General features: G+C 43.2%; 1 long non-coding RNA gene across 1 annotated transcript; it reads right to left on the reverse strand.

The window, feature by feature from the left end:
* Positions 1–4,870: 4,870 nt before the first annotated feature.
* Positions 4,871–14,607, reverse strand: LOC140848722 (uncharacterized). Its single transcript, XR_012129833.1, has 3 exons — positions 14,469–14,607; positions 7,019–7,097; positions 4,871–5,014 (listed from the first exon to the last, which is right to left on the reverse strand). It is a non-coding gene; the product is annotated as an uncharacterized lncRNA (long non-coding RNA).
* Between the last annotated feature and the right edge of the window lie 5,546 nt (positions 14,608–20,153).

Below are 20,153 nucleotides of genomic sequence, written 5' to 3' on the forward strand. Positions count from 1 at the left end.
TTCATGAAAGACAAAGGGAAGGGAGCTCTGGAGTAGTCAGGAAAAGCCTTCAAACCAAGGCGAAGAGAGGGCACTGTGAAAGAAGAGGCGTAAAGAGATGGACTAGGAAGAGCCCGAGGCTGTGGTGCAGCTCCCGGAAGGTCTCAGCCAGTGCTACCAGAGATTTGGAATAGATTGCTCACGAGTCCTACCCTGGGCTGAGCTGGCCAGGCCCCAGGAGTCCCTCTGTGCACAGTGATTGGCTGGTGGTTGCCTGAGAGCATGACCTCGGTGCTCACACTGCAGTGGCCTGAAGGTGCTGTAGCTGGAAGCTGTCCCAGCTCTCAGAGATGCACATCAACTGCCACAACTATGACTTAACAAAATCCCCAAATGATATAGTTGTGAATATGTAAGTATATACATGCATAAAGATCTGGAAAGACATTTACAAAGTCCTCAACAGATATTACCTCTCAGAAATGGAGTAACAGTAGAATTGAAGGAAGCACTTTAACTTTTTATTCCATGTATTCCCATTTTTATTTAATTTTTATAACAATTTACACTCAATAATAATTTGCATGACTCAAAATAAATGGAAATATAAACTTAACTCTGAGGCCCCTTAAATCCTATTCCTGAGGTTTGACTTTGACTTGTATTACAGTCCGCCTCCCTGCCCAAATGCTTTTTTTTTTCTTTGCATTTACTTGATATATCTTTACCAACCCCTTCACTTTTAATCTTTCTAAGCTTTTTTGTTTTAGGGATCTCTCTTGAGTTTAAGAATTTTCAACTCAACTTGAGATTTCTTTTTTGTCTTTTGAAAGAGATTTTTAAATCTATTTATTCTTACTGTGATATCATCTATTCGGGTGTACTGCTATCATTTGTTTTATGCTATAGCTGTTGGGTTCCTGTTTGTACACAACATAAACCTAATCTCACATAGCAAAAAACATACTTATCTGGGATGACTAGGAAACTATAGAACAAAGCATAGAGAATAAGCAGGAACTACGGTAGGCAAGACAGAGCTGAGAGCATGAGATTGTGCCCTGGGGACATGCCAGGACATTGCAGCTGGACCTTTGTGACTGCTACCCCTGGACTGGACTGTTTCTGGTCACTTTTACTGTACTGCTGGACTCGACTTCACAGAAGCCTCCCCCAGACAGTCTGCCTGTACCTGCACCTGCACTTTGTGCTGCTCCTCAGCTTTCAGAGCCATAGGTTGGAGCGTCCAACTCGCTGAGCCCAAGATTCAAGCCTGGCGAGAAGCCAAGGAGGATGCTCTGACCTCTTCAGCTGCCATCACAGGAGCCAGAGCCCGGCCAGATACTGAGCAGCCAGAAAAAACAAGCATCCACCGTACACGCATTGATGGTTTATGATTTCTTTTCCTGTCTTTTGGTATTTGTACTTTTCTGCTTTTTAAAAAAATCACCTCCAATATTTGAAAGCATGGGTACCACATTGAGTACTCTTAAATTTCTAAACCTTTTTTATTTTTATACTTATTTTAGTTTTTCTTCTGTATTTCACTGAATGTTTTAGGCCAGTAGTGAAATATTATCTTTGGGCACCCCCTATTTGAGACTAAATTCTAATAATTCCTAATTCTTTCTCCTTCTGGATTCATTCCAGCATGCCTGCCCATGTCGTCTTTATTCCTCTCACTCTCATCTCTGTGCACTTTGCCTCTGAACTTTGGGAGTGTTTCTCAGATTTGTCCTTCAAATTATTGATTCCACTTTCCACACTTTAAAAATCCTCCTTTTTACTACCTCCAAAGAAGAGTCGAATTCTTCTAATACACATTTTTATTTTGCTCCAATTCTTCCATATTCATCTCTCTTTTAATTATATTATTTTTACTTAATTGTATACTGAGATTTGTTTCTTAAAGGCATTGTAGTCTTACATTCTGTTAAAAAGGTAAGACCATTTCTAGAAATTTTTGTCTGGGTACTATAGTATATCATTTTCAGAGATATAGAAGCAGTGTAATTAAATGTTTGGTTGTGGCACAAATTATTTGGCTACGGTAATGGTAGGTTTTAATGGTAGGTTCTGTCAATGAAAAGATCGTAAGTCATATGATTACAGATTAAATGGAATCAGAAGTCATTGGTTTTCTTTTACAAGTGATTTAATGTACATTTCATACTTTTATCATTTTTCTAACAGAAAAAAGATTTGCTCTGCTCTCCACTTTGCCCTCCCCACCCCTCGCCTGGGCCTTAGAGCTCTGCGTGTGCTCACCAGTGTGCCTCCCACTGGGTCTCTCGGATGAAAGTCCTCTGCCCTGTCCCTCAGGCTCCCTAACAGACATATTCTTTTACTCACCTCGAGCAAATCAAGCTCTTCCGGGCTTGATGCTTTCCCATAGGCAAGGTGTGTGGGCCATCTTGGCCTCCTTCCTGTACACTGGGGGCAAGTCGCTAGACAGATGTACGTGATTTCCAGTTTGATTCTCAGTGATGCAGCCTTTTGCTCCCATTTCTGGTTCTGCGGTGCTGTACTGTAAACACACTAGACCTCACTTCCTTATGGTCCAGGTGAGACTCCCTGATTCCCCCCCACCAAGGTGGCCTATGAACTTATTCATGTTAGTAATTATTTGTTTCATGTTTGGTATGTTTCACCAGACTAGTCAGTCTACAAGATAGGGTCCATGTTTGCTTCCTGTTGTATCCCCAGTACTTAGCACAGAGCCTGGAAATGGTATGTACATAACACATTTATTGAATGAATAGAAAACTACAATTAGCAGTATGTACAGCTGCCAAGATTTTTCCTGTTGCTGCTTCCACCTGCAACTCTTTTCTTACATGTACTAGTAATACCAGGTAGGAACCATAGAGTGACAGATGTATCTTGTCTTCCAAACTTTTTAATCATCTCCATTTGTGAGTGTATCAGGGTAGACTATATTCTATAACAGACAACTCCAAAATCTCAGCTCAATAACATAGTAAAAGATCATTTTTTACTCACATCCCAGTACAATGTACATTGGTATTGGAAAGTGGGGCCTGGGGCTAGTTCTTCTACTCAGAGAGAAACCTGGGTTCCTTCCATCTTGCGTCTACAGTTTCCTTTATGTCTCTTGGACCCTCTACATTCAATCTAGAATGTGGGGAAAGAGAATGTGGAAGGTTGTGCTTGGGAGGTGTTTTTGGGCCAGTCCTGGAGGTGGCCCACATCCCTCTGCTCACATTCCATTGACCAGATCTCTGGCATGTGGCTACACCCAGCTGTAAGGAAGGCTGTAAACTCTAGTCTACCTGAGGACCTGTGAAGAGGAGGTGAGCACCAGCAGGCTTGTCACAATGAGGCAAAAATTTTTTTGTGTATCTATTATAAGCTTTAGGTTTGTGGTTACCATGGGTTTATAAATACTTTCCTAAATATATAACAGTCTATATTAAGTTGATGGTTGCTCTGTTTTGAACACAATCTAAAGTACTACTTTTTTATTCTTCTTCTTCCATACTTTGTATATAAGATGTCATAGTCTACATCATTTGTGTATCCCTTGACTGATTTTGTGTGTAGTTGATTTTACCTATCTGTATGAACTTGGTCAAGTTCTTTACCTCTGTGTTCTCAGTTTCCTCTTCAGAAAAATGGAAATAACACTACTTATCCTATGGTTTGTTGAGAGTTAAGTGAGTCAAAGCAGGCAAATTACATTTTCTTTTAGTAATGGTTCATAATAGCCTTTCAATAAATAAATGCAATCATTTATTTTTTAAAAGGAATAGGACAATTGAAGTATGGGGAAAAAAACTCAATGGCTAGGAGCATGATGTCCATAAGAACTCTACTTCAGCTTTTAAGGTCCAGGATCAATGACTCACTCAATTATTTGCTGCCAGGAGATTTTCAGCAGTGCCCAGCTGAGCACCAAGTCAGGAAAGAGGAGGCAGTGGTCAGATGAGGTTGTTTTGACCCTTCAAGTAGCATTTTTGATACAATACTGTTGTTTCTTTGTCCTGGGCTCACATTCATTCTCAAGATAACCTCCTTGCTCCATGATTTATAGCTTTGACTCTCAATGGGAGAAGGGGAGGAAATTCAGCACGTCCTCTGTTGTTACAAATCTTCAGGGAGATCTACAGGACAGGTAGGGGATAGATGAATACCCAAAGGACCTGGTTTCCCTCTTTTGTTATGCTGAAGGGAGATAATATTTTTTGTATCATCAAAGGCCTTACTAAAGGATTCTAAACACTTCATTCAAATCTCACTGTCAATTTTTTTCCATCCTAGGGCCTCTAATGAAGGGGAAGATGCATCTGCAAACCTGAACCAATGTGAACTACATTGGCTTCCATGGAAAAAGACACAAGTGGCTTGTGTCAGCTGGGTGGCCTTACAGAAAACACGATTTCATAATCAAAGTCTCTGTAATTCAGTTTCAATTACTCCATGGTGCCCCACTGCACCAGCCAGCTGCAAAGATTGTCCTGCATTTGGTGAATTACCCATCTCCCTTCAAAGAGCCACACTAAAGGAATTTGACTCCAATTACCATATGTTGTCTCTTTTTTTCCTTTTCTGAGACATGATTTCCAAATTGGACCCACTCCTTTTTCCTGCAACCTTGAGGACTCATCCAAAGCCCAAAGAGGGAAGGACTAGCAGAAATTCTCATGTTTGTAGATGATTTTTGCACCCAAGCATGTACCCTGGTAACCAGGGTGGGTTGGCCTGGATATATTCATTTCACTCCCTGACCTGTGAGCAGTCTGTTAAGTGTATGGAGACTTTGAACTTTATTTGGTTTCCTTGGGTTGATGGCTTTTCCAAAAGGGCAGGACCATAATTTTAGCTTCAATAAGCAATAAGACAGACACTAAATGTGTTTTTGTTAGCTTATTGTTGTTTTCTCAAAGATGTTGGGCAGCACCCGAACTATGCACTAAGATCTTGGGAAAACCAGGAGAATTCCTTTTTTCTCTCTACTTGACTGGTTTCTTCAAAAGGTCAGGAATATATCAGATCTGCAGCTAGGTCCATAATGCTAAAAAAAAAAAAAAAAAAAGAAAGTCACAGGATAGTTCAGGCCAAGTTTATCTTTGTAGATCTTAAGGGGAAAATCATATACCCAGGACTTAGAGGTGCTGGCCTCCAGACCCACTATTCTCATGTTTTGAGACCTCAGACCAGATGCCTAAATTCTCTTAAACTCAGTTTCTTTATCTGAAAAATGGGGAAAACTATACTTGCCTCACAGAGATGTGAGAAAAAAATGAGATGCACTTTGTGAAATGTACTTTGTAAATGCTAGCATGCTTTACAAATATAAGTTATTTTTGGTTAAAATAAAATATTAGACCAAAGCTTTATTTATGCTCCTCATACTTTTCCTGATCCCAGCTGCTAAGGGCAAATCTCTTGACTCTAAAGTCAAATGTCAGAAAAGGTCCCTGTTGTGTTCTGTGACTTGCAAGACAAATTCTTCTTCAAGTGAAAGAGACCAGTTTTTTTTTTTTGTCTCCAGGGTCTGCATGGAGAACAGTGATAACTCCAACTAATAGGAGAATGAAGCTTTTGCAGTTTAAAAATCAGTTTTTAATATACTTCCTATGTGTGTCTCACAGCAATACTTGGGTGTTGCTTTTGTATGGATGTATGTCCATTTTATAAACAAAGATACTGGGCTCAGAATCATGCAGCATTTAAGTGGTAGATCTAGGATCTAAATGTGAGTCTTCTTAGCACACATCCCATTCTTTACAGTACTGTTTCTCACATTGAACTGACTCCCTGTGATCAAACTTAGTTTGTAGGTCAGAGTACAGAAGGGTTTGCACAAATCAGACCCACTGTGTTAGGAAAACCTGAAATCCTGTGGGATAATCAGCTGCAGAGCCCAATAGTCAATATTTTATCTACCTACATTACATTAAAGGGTGAACACAAGTTCTGCTCTCAGGGAACTCACATATATTTTGCAAGAGTAAGTTCTAGTCAGTAAGGGTCTCTATAAAACTGTTGTCTCAGATTATGTTTGTTGATGGTAGTGATGATCATAATTGGATTGGAAAAGGAGCTGAATCAATCCAGAAACCTTCCTGGAGGAAATGGCCCTTCAAATTTAAGATGAGTATGTGGATTTTGACAAATACTCTATGATTCAGGATGACCAGGATTCAAGGAAATGGACTGGGAGTGGAGACAAGATAGTATGTGTTTACTTGCCCTACAACTTATGGATTTTCCTATTGCACTATACCTGTAACATAAACTTGAAATAGACCCAAAAACTATAAACTAATATTTACATAATGTGCTGGTACATGATGTGCTTTTAAAGCACTTTGATTTTTGTTATTTTTCAAAGTATCTTTACAGTAATTTTGTAAAGTAGTGTCTTCATCTGGGTTTCCCAGAAAGTAGAGCCGGAGATGAAGGCTTAGGCAATACTAACTTTTTAGGACATGCAAGTCCAGAGAACAGGAGTGAGGGAAAATGGGAACTAACTAGGGAAAGAGACTACACAAATATACAGATGCATTATTGTGCTGGCAGCTGCTACATGTGACTAATTGATTTCAATGTATAACTCTCTTAAAAACCTGCATAAATTACATCCAAGAATAGTCATTCTGGGAGGAAACAGGGGCAAGAATTTGTCCTGCTGGTCAGACTTGCCCCTTAAGGCATTAACTGACCCCAGACTTTGGGTTTAAAATGTGTAGGTGCCAGGCAGGACCCTGCAGCATGCTAAGCTTTGGGGACAAGAAAGCTTTGTTACAGGAGGCAACCAGCCTGAGGTGAAAGTATAAGTTGAGATACAGTTAGTCTGTATCTACTTGAAATCAGTAAAAGCCCATGCAGAGCTGTTTAACAGAATGATAACTGAAACAAGAGACAAGAGATAAGATCTAACAGGATCTGAAGTGCTACACAAGAGGTTTATGATACAGTCCACCCCTTGTACTGCTCAATCTTCTTGTGCTCCTGATTCTGTCTTGCTCCCATTTTACAATATGTAGCCTCCATTTTTTGAGATCACAGTTACCTTGATTCTTCCCTGAGAAATGAGGTATAAGTCCAGTTAACAAGAGGGTCAATTCCAAGGTGGTGGCCAAAAGCAAACTCTGAAAAGAGTGAAAGCAAAGGGTTAGGGAAATAAGCTAGAATCCCATTGCTAGGTCTGGTTCAAAACCATAGTTTATACTCATGATCTCCTTCGTTCATCATCTATTCTATCTATATTTTTCACAAACCCTTGGGCAATAATTCAGTTGGGCAGGATTGTCTTCCTGGTAGAGTGACCCATACTTTCTTCCACAAGAAGTCTGAGCTCTTGTAGAGCTGCTCATTTACCATAACTACTTGTCACAGAAGCACTAGAGGTTTCCTAGCAAAGTCTCATGGGTTCCTAACAAATTCTCCTGCCCTGCTTATTATTATGTAGAAGCAACTCTGGCTCTTCATGATAAGCAAGTTTGACTAACCTCACAAGTTCAGAAATTCTCTTCTTTGGTCTATTGGCATGAGGACCTCAAAGTGAGAAGGTGGCAGTCACAGTTTCAAGTTCAGAGTGGCCCTTACCATGTCCCCAAATGGAAGCATACCCTACTGTTTCTTGATAAACATGACCTCTAACCTAGTAGAAGCTAAGGCTGCACAGTGGAGCTCCTCAGAGTGAATGTGAGGAGGCCAGCCTTGGTAGGCCATCTCTTGGTTCCTGGTTCCACACATTGCAGCTTTTGGGTCTCAGGACCATATAGTGGCCTTTGGTTCAATATATACCATATCCTGAAGAAGAGTGCTCCAAATTTACAAGTATTATCCCTAAACAGGGACTTTAGATGAAACTTTAACAGATTATTTCCTCAATATACCCGGCCAGCAGTTTTGGTAGATGGGATACATGGTAAAAACAATGACTCTCATGACCATTGTTCCAACTCAGTTATAAAATGAGTCCTTTGGTCTTATGCAGTGTCATAGGGGGTAACATGTTGGTAAGTTAGGCATGTATAAGCTGTCAGTGCTGGTATTCGGAAGGAATTGGCCAATATTAATAGATCCCTATCCTTTTTAGAGTGGCCAGGGTTCAGTGTAATTGATCCATCACCAAGTGCTTGACTAATCTCTTTGAGCAATAATATCATATGAAGGGATCGGAGCAGCAGCAGTACATATATCAGCACTATGAGTAGGAGCCTGTGATGTCGGTCCTCTGCATGATCTCTATCCCTGCCACCATGTTCACTTTGGTAAGGGGCTCCATGGGCCAGCACTGGAGTGGCTGAAGAGAGGCACCCACTCACCTGACTGTTCAGAGCCTTCTCTGTGGGGAATGCTATCTGGGGAATACTAATCAGAACACAAAGATCTGCATGATTTGTTCCCATTCCTTAAGATTTCATTCCCCAGTTTTCCAATTTTCCTCCTTTTCAATGCCTGACTAACTGGCTAAGCCATTTACCAATGCCAAGAAATCTGTGTATGTATGATACTTCAGGCCACTTCTTCCTCCATCCAAGTGGATGAACCCGTGGACTACACCGAGGTCTGTCCTCTGGTATAATTACTCTATCACACTTAGGGGTCATCCCTGAATGGAGCTATATACTAGCAGCAGTTCATTTTCGGTTAGTACCAATATACTGTTTTGAGTCATCTGTGAACCTGGTGGAGTTCTTTCTTCCCCCATCAGTTACCCTGGGAAAACCCCCAGAAGGTCATAGCTTTGAGTTGAGGAAAAGACATTAGTGCACTCTGTAACCCTGGGCCACATATCCATGTGATTTACTTAGTCTTTTTGAGCATCTTTGGGCCTGATGCCAAAAATATAATTTCTATTTGAAAATTGATTATTAATGTGTTCACCCAACCTTATGACTTCGTGGGTGATCATTTTCAGCTCACAGTGGGTAGCTCAGGCCACATCATCACTTGGTATTCCATGGTCAGGCATTTGGCTTCTGCTAGGGTCCAGGAGCACACCAGGAACTGTTTTTCTAATGGAAAGTCTTCTGCAGAAGTTAGGGCCTTTTTTCAGAACCCTAGGTTCTGCACTTTAATTCTCCTGCTGAAGCTTGCCGATAAGAGCAACCTTGTCCACCACTGGTCTGCCGGGTCACACATCCCCTGTGGCAGGCAGGTTGTTTTGCCACTTGGCCTGCTGCAGAGTTCTTTTGTTCTTGGCCCTATATTTGAAACTGGAAGCCTTCTGAGTCATCCACAATTTTGGCTAGAGCATTATTCCCTAGTGTGGTACATTCTATCCTAAAATCCAAAGACATCTACCAGCATTGTGCCTTCTTCTTAATGCTAGGTGGTGCAAAGTGCAGCATCTTGACCTTTACCTTAGAGGGAATGTTCTGGAATGTCTCAAACTATGGGACTCATAAAGCTTTACCAATATATCAGACCCTTGAATCTTCCTATGGTTTCTTTCTCACCTTTTAGTATGTACGTGTCTTAGGGGGACATCTAGAGTAGTTGCTTCTTCCTGATCACTGAGTCTAGTTAGTAAGGTATCTCCAGTAGTGGATGATAATAATATTCTGTGGAATTTTAAGATGATGAAGATCTCTGTGGATCATATTGTGATGTAGAGTGAACATGGCTCTGGAGGAAGATGATGAACATATACTGCAGTCTCTGTTATTTGCAGAAAATTGTTTTTATCCTCTTATTGATCAGGATGAGAACTATGTATCTGCCAGCTCAATACCTGCATACCAAGTGCCAAGGGCTGTGTTAGTCGGCCTCAATAAATATACCACATCCAGCGCAGCAACTATGATTGGAACTTTCACTTACTTATGGTAGCCCACCATCAAATGCCTATAATCCTCTGGTTTTTGTAGAGACTACCCAGGTAAAATAAATGGACATATGATGAGACCATAACCCTTACATCTTTTAAATTGTTGATGGTGGTGCTCACTTATGCAATTTCTCCTAGACTGTGCTTCTGATTACTATTTTGGTCAGTGCAGGAGGTGGGGAGTCAGTCAGTTTCAGAGGTTTCCAATTGGCCATGACTAGCATATTGACCCTAACTGCATAGGTCAGGGAATGAAAGTGAGTACTTTGCCAACTGCAAGGGCATCTGTCTTCATTAAATCCTTGGAGACCAGGGATATAACTGTAGACTAGGTCAGCAGAACCAGTGGACCTACTGTGAGATGGACTGGGGCTAGGATTCTATTTATCATCTGGCTTCCATGAACTCTCTCTCTCTCTCTAATTTTAGGACTACAGTGGCATTTCAGGTCCCATGGGTCAGAACCCATATAGAACAGTTCTTGAAAAGCCAGGGTATTCTCCTTTCCCTAGTCACATATAGCCTAGCAAAGGGCCGCATGTCAATATTGGGAAGGATCAGAGGAATATTTACCATATATACTTGCAGTGGCATTGCACGGTTCTTACTTAAGGAGACCCAGTCCTATTTTCAATCAGTGGGCTCTGTGTCTGTGTACTACATGTCTTGCCAATGGGTTTCAGCCCTGGACAAGTTCACTATGGATTCAATGTGACCAAAGAAATGATAGTAGAATATTCTTGATGTGAAAAGGTTATACCCAACTTTATTTCCATAGTGGCAGGTCATTCACAAGAATCCTGTCCACTCAGTAAGTCTGCATGCAGCATGGGCCTCTCTGCCCTGACAGCAATCTCTGTCCTCAGCACTGCCACCACTCCAGCCTCTGCTCTGCTCTCCTGCAACCTTGCAGCTGTGCCACCATGTTGCCCAGAGCACTGGGTGGAGCTCTTTATATAGAGTCAATAACAATGTATTGCCCACACATGTGTAGTGAGCTAGCTACTAGGGCCAGGTGAGAATCCTGCCCATAGGAACCTTCACTTTATCCACACTGCCTTAGATCAAGAAAGTAAATAGGGTACATGACTTCCCACTCTGATGGCTGAATGACAGCCTTCTGCTTACCTGCTTTTGAACTTTTTTCATACACAAGTTGAGAAATACTCTAGATGACTCTAGGAGCACCATGATGTATTAGCCATTGCCCAGTGGTGTGCTGAAGCCAGTTCAAGTCAGTTTACAAGGACCAATTGTGCATCCCTCTTTTCAACTTGCTGTTCAGTGAAGTCAGATTGGTAGCTTGAAAATGATCACGATGGGAATATTTACACCATGGAAACTGGCAAATTCTACAAGTAAGGTTTTGTTTTTTTCTCAGAAAGCTGGTTGGTAAACATTACCAGCATATCACCACCATTGTCACAGATCCCTAATGTTCAAAGGACTCTAATTCCTACTCTGACCTTGCTGCCCATTAAAGAATTATGCCCACCCTGCCTCTGCTGGTTACATGCACCACTTACCTTTATCCCCTCCAATCCATTTGATACCAAGAACTCAGTTCCATGGCAGCATCTCCCACGAGCAATTTCATCTTATGGAGGAAAGCCACCACTGAGCTTCTCAAAGATGCTAGTGCCTTCTTCATTCAAGTGTATCTTAACACCTTAGTGAAGGGCTGTCCTCTGGGCCATCCTGGAGGACATGGTCAGGTGGTGGGCTCTTAGCCTTATAAAGTACATCCATTCTAACATGCTCACTTTCCTGATCCCTTGAGATCCCTTCTTCAGTACTATACCAAGGAAATTCCAAAATCTCCACTTGATTTACTGTAGGCCCTTATCATGTCCAAGTCAAGGAGTCATCCAACGGACTGTGAGGACAGGCTCCACGTGTCCTTTCCAGAATATGGGTGAGATCCTCCTAGTCAAAAAGTTTCCTATTCAATCTTCTGTTTACTCCTCTCTCACAAAGACTCATTTATGCACACGTTGCGAGGGTTGCTGCCAACTATATATTATCAAGGTTCTATAATTCCTTCAGCATGTAAACTATTTCCTCCCAGGCCAAAGACTGTACTTCACTGCTTGAGCTGTACCGTGATCTGATCTTGGTTATGTTCCTGGAGGCACTGAGAGAAAGGTGAAGATTTTGAAGAGAACAGTCATCTTGCAAAGCACCTGCCTCAGAGGAAGTCATTACAAGGCCTCCAAGCAAGAAGAGGCTGTTCTTTCCTGGCAAAGGAGAAGGAACTCATCTTGCTAGCTTGCAATATTCTGAGGAATCTGAGAGTTGAAGATTCTTAGGTTGATCCACTAAAATGTGCCCAATCTAAGTTTCATGATCCCTATCTTTTCCTGAGTCTTGACTGTAATGTAGGAGCATAGAAGTTGGGCATTTATTCTATGTGACAGTTGTAGCACCTTTACAAGCAGATCCTGGGCTTTGTGTGTCCTGAGACTTTCGGAGATGAGAGCCTAGGCGCTGCCATAGAGGGGGGCCTCTGGCTTTCACACTGTGCTTTGAGTTGGCAGTTGGCTTCCCCAAGCCTACCATTTTCTTTAGTCAAGGTTTCCAATGCAGTTAACAAAAGCCAGCTCACCACATAGAATTATCGGTGCTCCTATACTTTTTAAGTACCACAGCCATCACATATTTCAATGCTTCATCCTGCACTTCATCTCAATTAACATGAAGTAAAAATTTTAGTATTTTTATACCACTGTATCCTACAGGTTATCACTACCCTCCTCATTATTAGCAATGGGGTCCTTATCGCCATCAGACTCTGGGTAATCCACCTCCAAAATTCCATCCTGAGAGTCTGCTTTCTAGGGTCCACTTTCTATTCCTGATACCAACTGTTTTAGTGTGGATAAAGTGAAGGTTCCTGTGACCAGGATTCTCACCTGGCCCTGGTTGGTTAGCTTACTACACATGTGTGGGGAATACGTTGTTATTGACTCTGTATAAAGAGCCCTGCCCAGTGCTCTGGGTGGCATGGCTGCAAGGCTGCAGGGGAGCAGAGCCAAGGACAGAGAGGCCCAGAGGCAGAGACCGGCTTGCTGCATGCAGACTCACTCTGAGTGGACAGGATTCTCGTGACTGACCTGCCACCATGGGAATAAAGTTGGGTATAAGCCCTTTCACTCCAAGAACATTCTACTGTCATTTCCTTGGTCACATTGAATCCATAGTTGACAGGGACAGACACCCATTGGCAAGAAACTTAGTCTTGGTTAAGAAAAGACAGAAAACAGAGATTGGTGGAAAAGATTATATGCTATGACCATGTTAGAAAGTGTAACCCCAGGGACTGAGCATGAGACCCAGGGTGGTGAGGCAGGGAGGGGAGAGTTACTATGGGGATGTGTCATCAACTGGCTGCTCCTGAGCTGATTATTTGGTAGTTCTCCAGGAAGCCACGAAAATGGCATCTTAGCAACACTTACCCAGAGAGAGAATGGAGGAGGTATTTACCCATGGACTCCATCTCCTAGGGGTCTGAGTTTGCCCCCTGAGTCACTAACTCCCCTACATTCTGGGTTGCGTAAGTGTGTGCACCATGCAGGATCCTGAGAAGTTCCATTAGCAACATCAACAGGAAAGCCTAAGGCAGGAGGCAAGATTGTGCAGCAGGGGAATGAGGCGGGGCACTGTCAGGGTGCACTTGTGAGAAGTCAGGTGGCACCCACATCGGCCTGGAAGCTCCTCGGGCAGAAAAGACAAGAGACAGGTGAGGCCAAGATGGCCTGAAACAATGCAAAAGAGTGTCTCATAGAAGTAGGCCAACTATAAACTCCTTGAGGGTAGAAACCATGTCTTATTCGTCTCAGAGTCCCTAACTTGATTCCTGGCACATAGTTTTATTGATGAGTAAATACCTATTAATGTCAGTTAAATGAGTGGCATGATTAATTCCATCTGCAAAACTCCCCCCCCCCAAGTTTTATTGAGATATAATTGTATAAGGTTCGGTGTACAGTGTAATGTGTGACTTACATACACTGTGAAATGATCACCACAATATGTTTAGTTAGCATCCATCAACTCATATAGATACAAAAATAGAAAAAGCAGAAAAGGGAATTTTTTTCCTTGTGATAAGAATTTTCTCCATTTTATAGATGCAGAAAACAAGACTTGGGTGGGGCCACTGACTTTTCCAAATCCAGCACATTTGGTAAATAGAGGAGGAGGGGCATGAACTTGGGATGTCCTCTTCGCTACACTGAAGATAATAAACTCTCAATTAGCCCCTCCGTGGCTATTCTTTGGGAGAGTTAAAATTCCATTCAGCTTTTCCAAGCCAGCTCCTTCCAGAACTCAGTTTATGCAACTCAAATAAACACTGGAAGGTAGGTGGGCAACCAGCCCTTGTTTCATTTGACGTTTTCCAAAACACAAGACTGTCCCAGTCAAAGGGCCTGATAGCAAACATAATGAACTTTAGCTCAGTCTCTACAAACCAAGAAAACCCGGGGCTGACTGTGCTCAAGTGACCTCCGAACAGGGTAGTCTGCAGGGCATTGTTCCTGCAGGGCTGACTTTGTGCCCCTCACTGCCCATCAGATACTCGGTTGACCTCATTTGCCTCCCTTTGTGTGGCCAAACCTCAGGCTGCTCCCTCTTCTTCCTGGCCTTGTGAGCATTAATCAATTTCAACCTTCCCCAATACCTGGCAGGGGAGAGGCAGAGCCTGTCACTGGAGATGAGAGATGAGTCTGTAAAAGCCTGGAGCATCCCAACTTCCCAGCTTCCCAAGTTCATGGAAGGAATCCAGGCAGGAATCAGGAGGGAAGTGCTCTTCAGGACAGGTGCCTGTGAATGGAACAGGAGAGTCAGCTGCCTTCTCCCCGCCCCCTCCTTCCCCTGTATACTCCCCTTCAGCGGCATCATTGCATCTGTAGTGGAGTAAGACTGTGTAGCTGTCTTTTTAGCAAGACGATTTGGTGCAATACATTCCTCTCTGCAGCAAGTGGTGGGACAGTGTTTTCCAGGTTGACTGTTAGAGTACCAAGAGAGAAACAGATTTCCCAGAGCCTCCCAACACTTCATCCTCCCGAGCTAGGAAAACCAGCTCACTCCCATGCGGCTGCCCAGCAGGTTCTGTTTTGCCCCTCACTGGCCCCCACCCTCATCCCGACAGCTCAGTCAGGTGACCGACTTTCACTTTGGATTTGCCCTGCTGGCTGCAGATGAAGATCTGCATTCAGTATAACACGCAAAACCAGGTTAAAATATTTGGAATTTGCACATACAACTGTTTAAAAGCCCAGGATGCTAACCTCTCTCTACACCTTCCTGCCCTCAGCCCCAACTAGCCAATCACCATGCAGCTGGTACTAACTGCTGTTTACAGTTTTCAAAGGGTAGGTCACTGTGCTAAGCATGGTACATAGAGCACTTCACTGCGCCTTCACAGGGATTCTCTTTGGTAGATTGTTTTTACCAGTCAGGAGAAGGAGACATTTGAAGCCCAGAGAGGCTGAATGATTTGCATCATGTCATTCAGTCAGTAACTGGCAAAATCAAACTTGAATTCAGGTCTGCAGATCCTCTAACCCATTCTCTTCCCATGACCCCAACTCTACCTTTGAGGCAAATTAATAAATGAACATTAACTGAGCACCTACTAAGTACCAGGCTCTGAGCTAGGAACTTTTACATAGTATTTTCATCCTCTTGATGACAATCTTGTTTTATGAGGGATGAAAATGAAGTTCTGGCTTGTTAACAAAGGACAGAACTGGAACTTGAATCCTGTTTAACTATTAAGAGCTTTCTTTTTCCCTTCCTTCTTTTTTCTCCCCCCACCCCTTTCTTTCCTTCTTTTTCCTTCCTTCTTTTCTCCTTTCCTTCCTTACTTTCCCCATTAATCATGTATCAATTTGGCTAAGGTTGGAATCTTAGCAGTATTAAGAGATAATTTATGCATTGTGATTTGGCAAATGGGAGATGCTTGAATAATGCTACTTCCCACGCCACTCCACTCTCAAAATCACCTAGAGTTTTATCACTGAGTCCTCTCCACTCACTGTGAGTAGCAAAGGGACAGCTCTTTTTTAGCAGGTAGAGGTTCTGTCTCTGCAGCTTGGCTGGTGTTTGCTCTGCTCATAGGGCTGTGCCTTGCTGATGGTCTACCCGGTCCTTTCCTGAACACTTAGTATAACTGAAGCAGCCTGTCAGCACTGGGGCCTCTTTCTGTTAGTTGCTGAAGAATTAATTAAAACGGAAACTTTGCAGGATCTCTACATATAGGCTTTGTTTTCCCTTTTTTCTTGTTTTGCAAGTAGAGGCCCCAGCTGGCCTTTTAAGCCCAAGGAAAACTTAGCAAACACTTGCTGCAAACCACCTTGCTTTTTACCCCACATCAAAGAGCCTCCCCCACTCCGGAGATTTCCCTTCCAATCTCTGCAAAGGAGCAGCCAGAAGAGGCAGGATTTTGAGTCTCAGTAAGTCTCTTTGCTGTGTCACTCGTCTTTCCCAGAGGGGGGTGTAATGCTCTCTTCATCATGTCCAGGCCCTCTCACAAGTCGGCAGCTTCTTTCTCTCAACTTAACATTCTCGGCTAAGAATGTGTTCACAGGGATCTTAAAAATGCCTCCCCAAATACCCATTTACGGACTTTCTCATAGCATTTCTGAGGTGGCACAAGGCTGTAGCGATTCTCAAGTCAACCTCCTCCTGCTGCTGAGGCTCCGGCTGCACACCGTCCCATTGCTCAGCAGTGGGGTGGGGTGGGGAACCCTGCCCCACGTCTTTTGTCCTGGGCTCTCCCATGCTCTCTGGCCTGTGTCCTGTCCCCACCAGAGCTGGTGGCGTCTGCCCAGCCCCTGGCTCAGCTGCCTTCCATGGGTCTGCTGCCCAGATCCCAGTGGGGATCTCCATGCTTGACTTTGGAATCTCACAAGCTTTGGGCCTGATCCTCAGGTCATCTCTGGCCTTGCCATTTCCCCAGGTCTGGTGCTGTTCTGTATATCTTCATTAAGTATGTAGAGATCTTTTCGGGCATAGGTCTCCTGAGTTCTGAGATTGATATGTTCTGATTAATTTTAAGGTGCCAATATTGCACTCTGGTCTTGGGATTCTCCACCGGAATAATAAAATAATTACCTTACATAGATGAACACTGTTCTAAGTGCTTTATTTATTTAATCCTTTAATAACCCTATAAAGCCACAGGGTTCTCCCTATTCTCTCTGTGTTAAAGATGAGGAAACTGAGACACAGAGAGACTAAATTACTTCCTCAATGTCACATGAACTAGGAGGTGGCAGTGCTAGGATTACAATCTAGTCTCTCTCACACCCTTAACCATGACATTAAACTTCTCTGAACAAGTGGGTATCTGAGGTTTAAGCGGAGCTACAGGCCATGGAGAAGGAAGTTTCCTATTTGCCTTGCCTGGCCTTTGAGGCCCAAGCACAACCCCTTCTTCACTGTCATCTCAACATCCTCATTTCTCCTCACTCCCACTGTGGAGAGTCTGCTCTGGCCAAGAGGAACTGCTCCCTGTCCGCCATCACAACCACACCACTCCCTCTGCCAGGCCGTTGTTGCTCACCTGCCCCCTCTTTCTTTGAGTGCCTTCCTTATCTACCCTAGTTAAGACCCCACCTTGCTTTCTTTTCTAAGTCATTCCTAAATCTTATCCATCCCCAGGAAGACATCCTTGCCTTTCCCAGTCCTTCCCACTTCCTGATGCCAAATCATTTGCTGCTCTCCTTGAGGGGTGGTAGGAAAGCCAATGGAGAGTGTTTTCTAGGTGGTGACACTGGAGACCTCACCACAGAGAATCTTGATCCAGGATGGAACACCCTGGAATGTATTCTTCTGTTACCTCATTACTTTATTCATCCCAGAGCATGGCATTATATTAAGAGTATGGGATGCTGGTATAATAAGGGGCAGGCTTTTCCCTAGGCACACTTGCAGACTATTGTTGGGTTGATAGTACAGGAACATAAATAATTACAGTGCAAAGAAGCAAGTTGTCAGCATCTCAATAAAGACATCAAGTGTTTGGGGATACAGAGGTGGGAGAGATCCCCTAGCTGGGGCAGGTAGGGATGGCCAAATGGCCAAGGGGGCAGGCATTTGAGTTTGGCTTTGAGGGATGTGTTCATTTTGCAGACAAAGTTCTCAAGGCGAAATGATGAGATAAAAATGGCAATACGGAAGGAATATAAAGGTATCTATGTGAAGTAAACATGAGAAATAAGACTGGAAATGTAAATTGTGTTCAAAATAGAAAGAACCTTATTAGACAGCATACTTAAAAATCATAGCTGTTAGAGAATAAGGAATTGGGATTTTATAGTGCACACAATCAGGAGCCTTTGTAGTTTGTTTAAGGTGGGAAGGGAAATAATCAGAAGTAATTCTAATATCATAAAGAAGAGTTGAGGTGTTATGCAGCTATTGCAGAGACCAACAGGCCTTTGTAGAAACCTAAGCAGAGGGCTCAAGGCCTAAGAAAAGGCAATGGCACAACTTCTTCCTGAACACATCTCCTTGGGCAAGGGAAACAAAAACAAAAATGAACACATGGGACTACATCAACTAAAAAGCTTCTGTACGGCAAAGGACACCATCAACAGGACAAAAAGGCATCCTATAGTATGGGAGAATATATTTGTAAATGGCATATCTGACAATGGCTTAACATCTAAAATACATAAAGAACTTACACGCCTCAATACCCAAAAAGCAAATAACCCAATTAAAAAATGGGCAGAGGATATGAAGAGACAATTCTCTAAAGAAGAAATTCAGATTGCCAACAGACACATGAAAAGATGTTCCACATCACTAATCATCAGGGAAATGCAAATTAAAACCACAATGAGATACCACCTCAAAAAAGACATATGCACCCCTATGTTTATCACAGCACTATTTACAATAGCCAAGATATGGAGGCAACCTAAGTGTCCATCAGTAGATGAATGGATAAAGAAGAGGTGGTACATATACACAATGGAATACTATTCAGCCATAAGAAACAGATCCTACCATTTGCAACAATGTGGATGGAGGTGGAGGATATTATGCTCAGTGAAATAAGCCAGGCAGAGAAAGACAAGTACCAAATGATTTCCCTCATTTGTGGAGTATAACAATGAAGCAAAACTGAAGGAATGAAACAGTAGCAGACTCACAGACTCAAAAAATGAACTAGTGGTTACCAAAGGGGAAGGGTGTGGGAGAGTGGGTGGGTAGGGAGGGAGAAGGGGATTGAGGGGTATTATAGTTAGTACACATGGTGTGAGGGTGTGGGGAAACTGGGGTTCCTATGGCCAGGATCCTCACTGAACTTAAACCACCTGATGATATAACTGGCCTGTTGCTAGGCTACCACTTCCATACCTTTAGGCAATAAGCTATTATTGCACTATATAGAGAGCTCAGCCCAGTGCTCTGGGTGGAGGCAGAGATGCTAGTGTTTGACCTACTGCCAGGAGAACAAGCCGGTAATTAACCCTTTCACCCCAAAGAATGTTTTGCTGTCAATTTTTTTGGTCACATTGAATCTATAGCAAACTTGCCTGGGGCTGAAACCCATTGGCAAGACAATTGGCAGAAGTCCGCAGTGTTCATTGTTGACCAAGGAAAAAGACAGGCTGCCCTTATGGGAGGGGTACTTCAGCAGGCTGCCCCTGTGAATGGAAAGGAAAGACAGTGGATTGTCCCCCAATGGGTATGTGGTCTGAGGTGGCTTGCCTCCTAGAGGACTGGGCCCCACCCCAGGACTGGAGGCAAGTAGAGGTGACACTTGAGGCTGTAGGGGTGGCCCTTGGTATATAGTAAGTAGATCTTTTGAGAAACAGAGTGCCCGTGAGGCAGCGGGGACTGGGTTGGCTGCTTCTCACAGTATTAAAAAGGTCTACAGAAGAGACCCAAGTAATGGTGGCACAAGAACGTGAGCTGCAGACTTCTCTGGATTCCCTCAAGAAGGAAATGGCATTGATGTGAGAGGAGGCACCACGAGAACACCGGCAGCAAGGTGCCATTGAAGAGGTAAAAAATTCCTTACAGAATGAGATGGCAGCACTGCCAGGTGTTCTGAAGGAGGAAGAGGCCATCAAGGAAAAAGACGAACTCCTGAGGGAAGCACAGTCAGAAGTGTCATGAGAATGCCAGCTGTGAAGCATTGAGGTGAAGGTAAGAGAGCTTCTGAAGACTGAGGTAGCATTGCTGGGAGGCACAGTAGAAAAGGTAAAGGTTGCAGCAGAGGAGGCACTTGGGGGAGGGGAGAGAAAGGTGCCATCAGCCTCAGAAATGGAGGAGCTGAGGAAGGAAGAAGAGGTGGTGCTGGAGGCACTGGCCCCTCCTGTACTGAAATCACATCCAGTGGTTG

The sequence above is a fragment of the Manis javanica genome, chromosome 4 (assembly GCF_040802235.1).
Source record: "Manis javanica isolate MJ-LG chromosome 4, MJ_LKY, whole genome shotgun sequence".
Taxonomy (NCBI): Eukaryota; Metazoa; Chordata; class Mammalia; order Pholidota; family Manidae; genus Manis; species Manis javanica.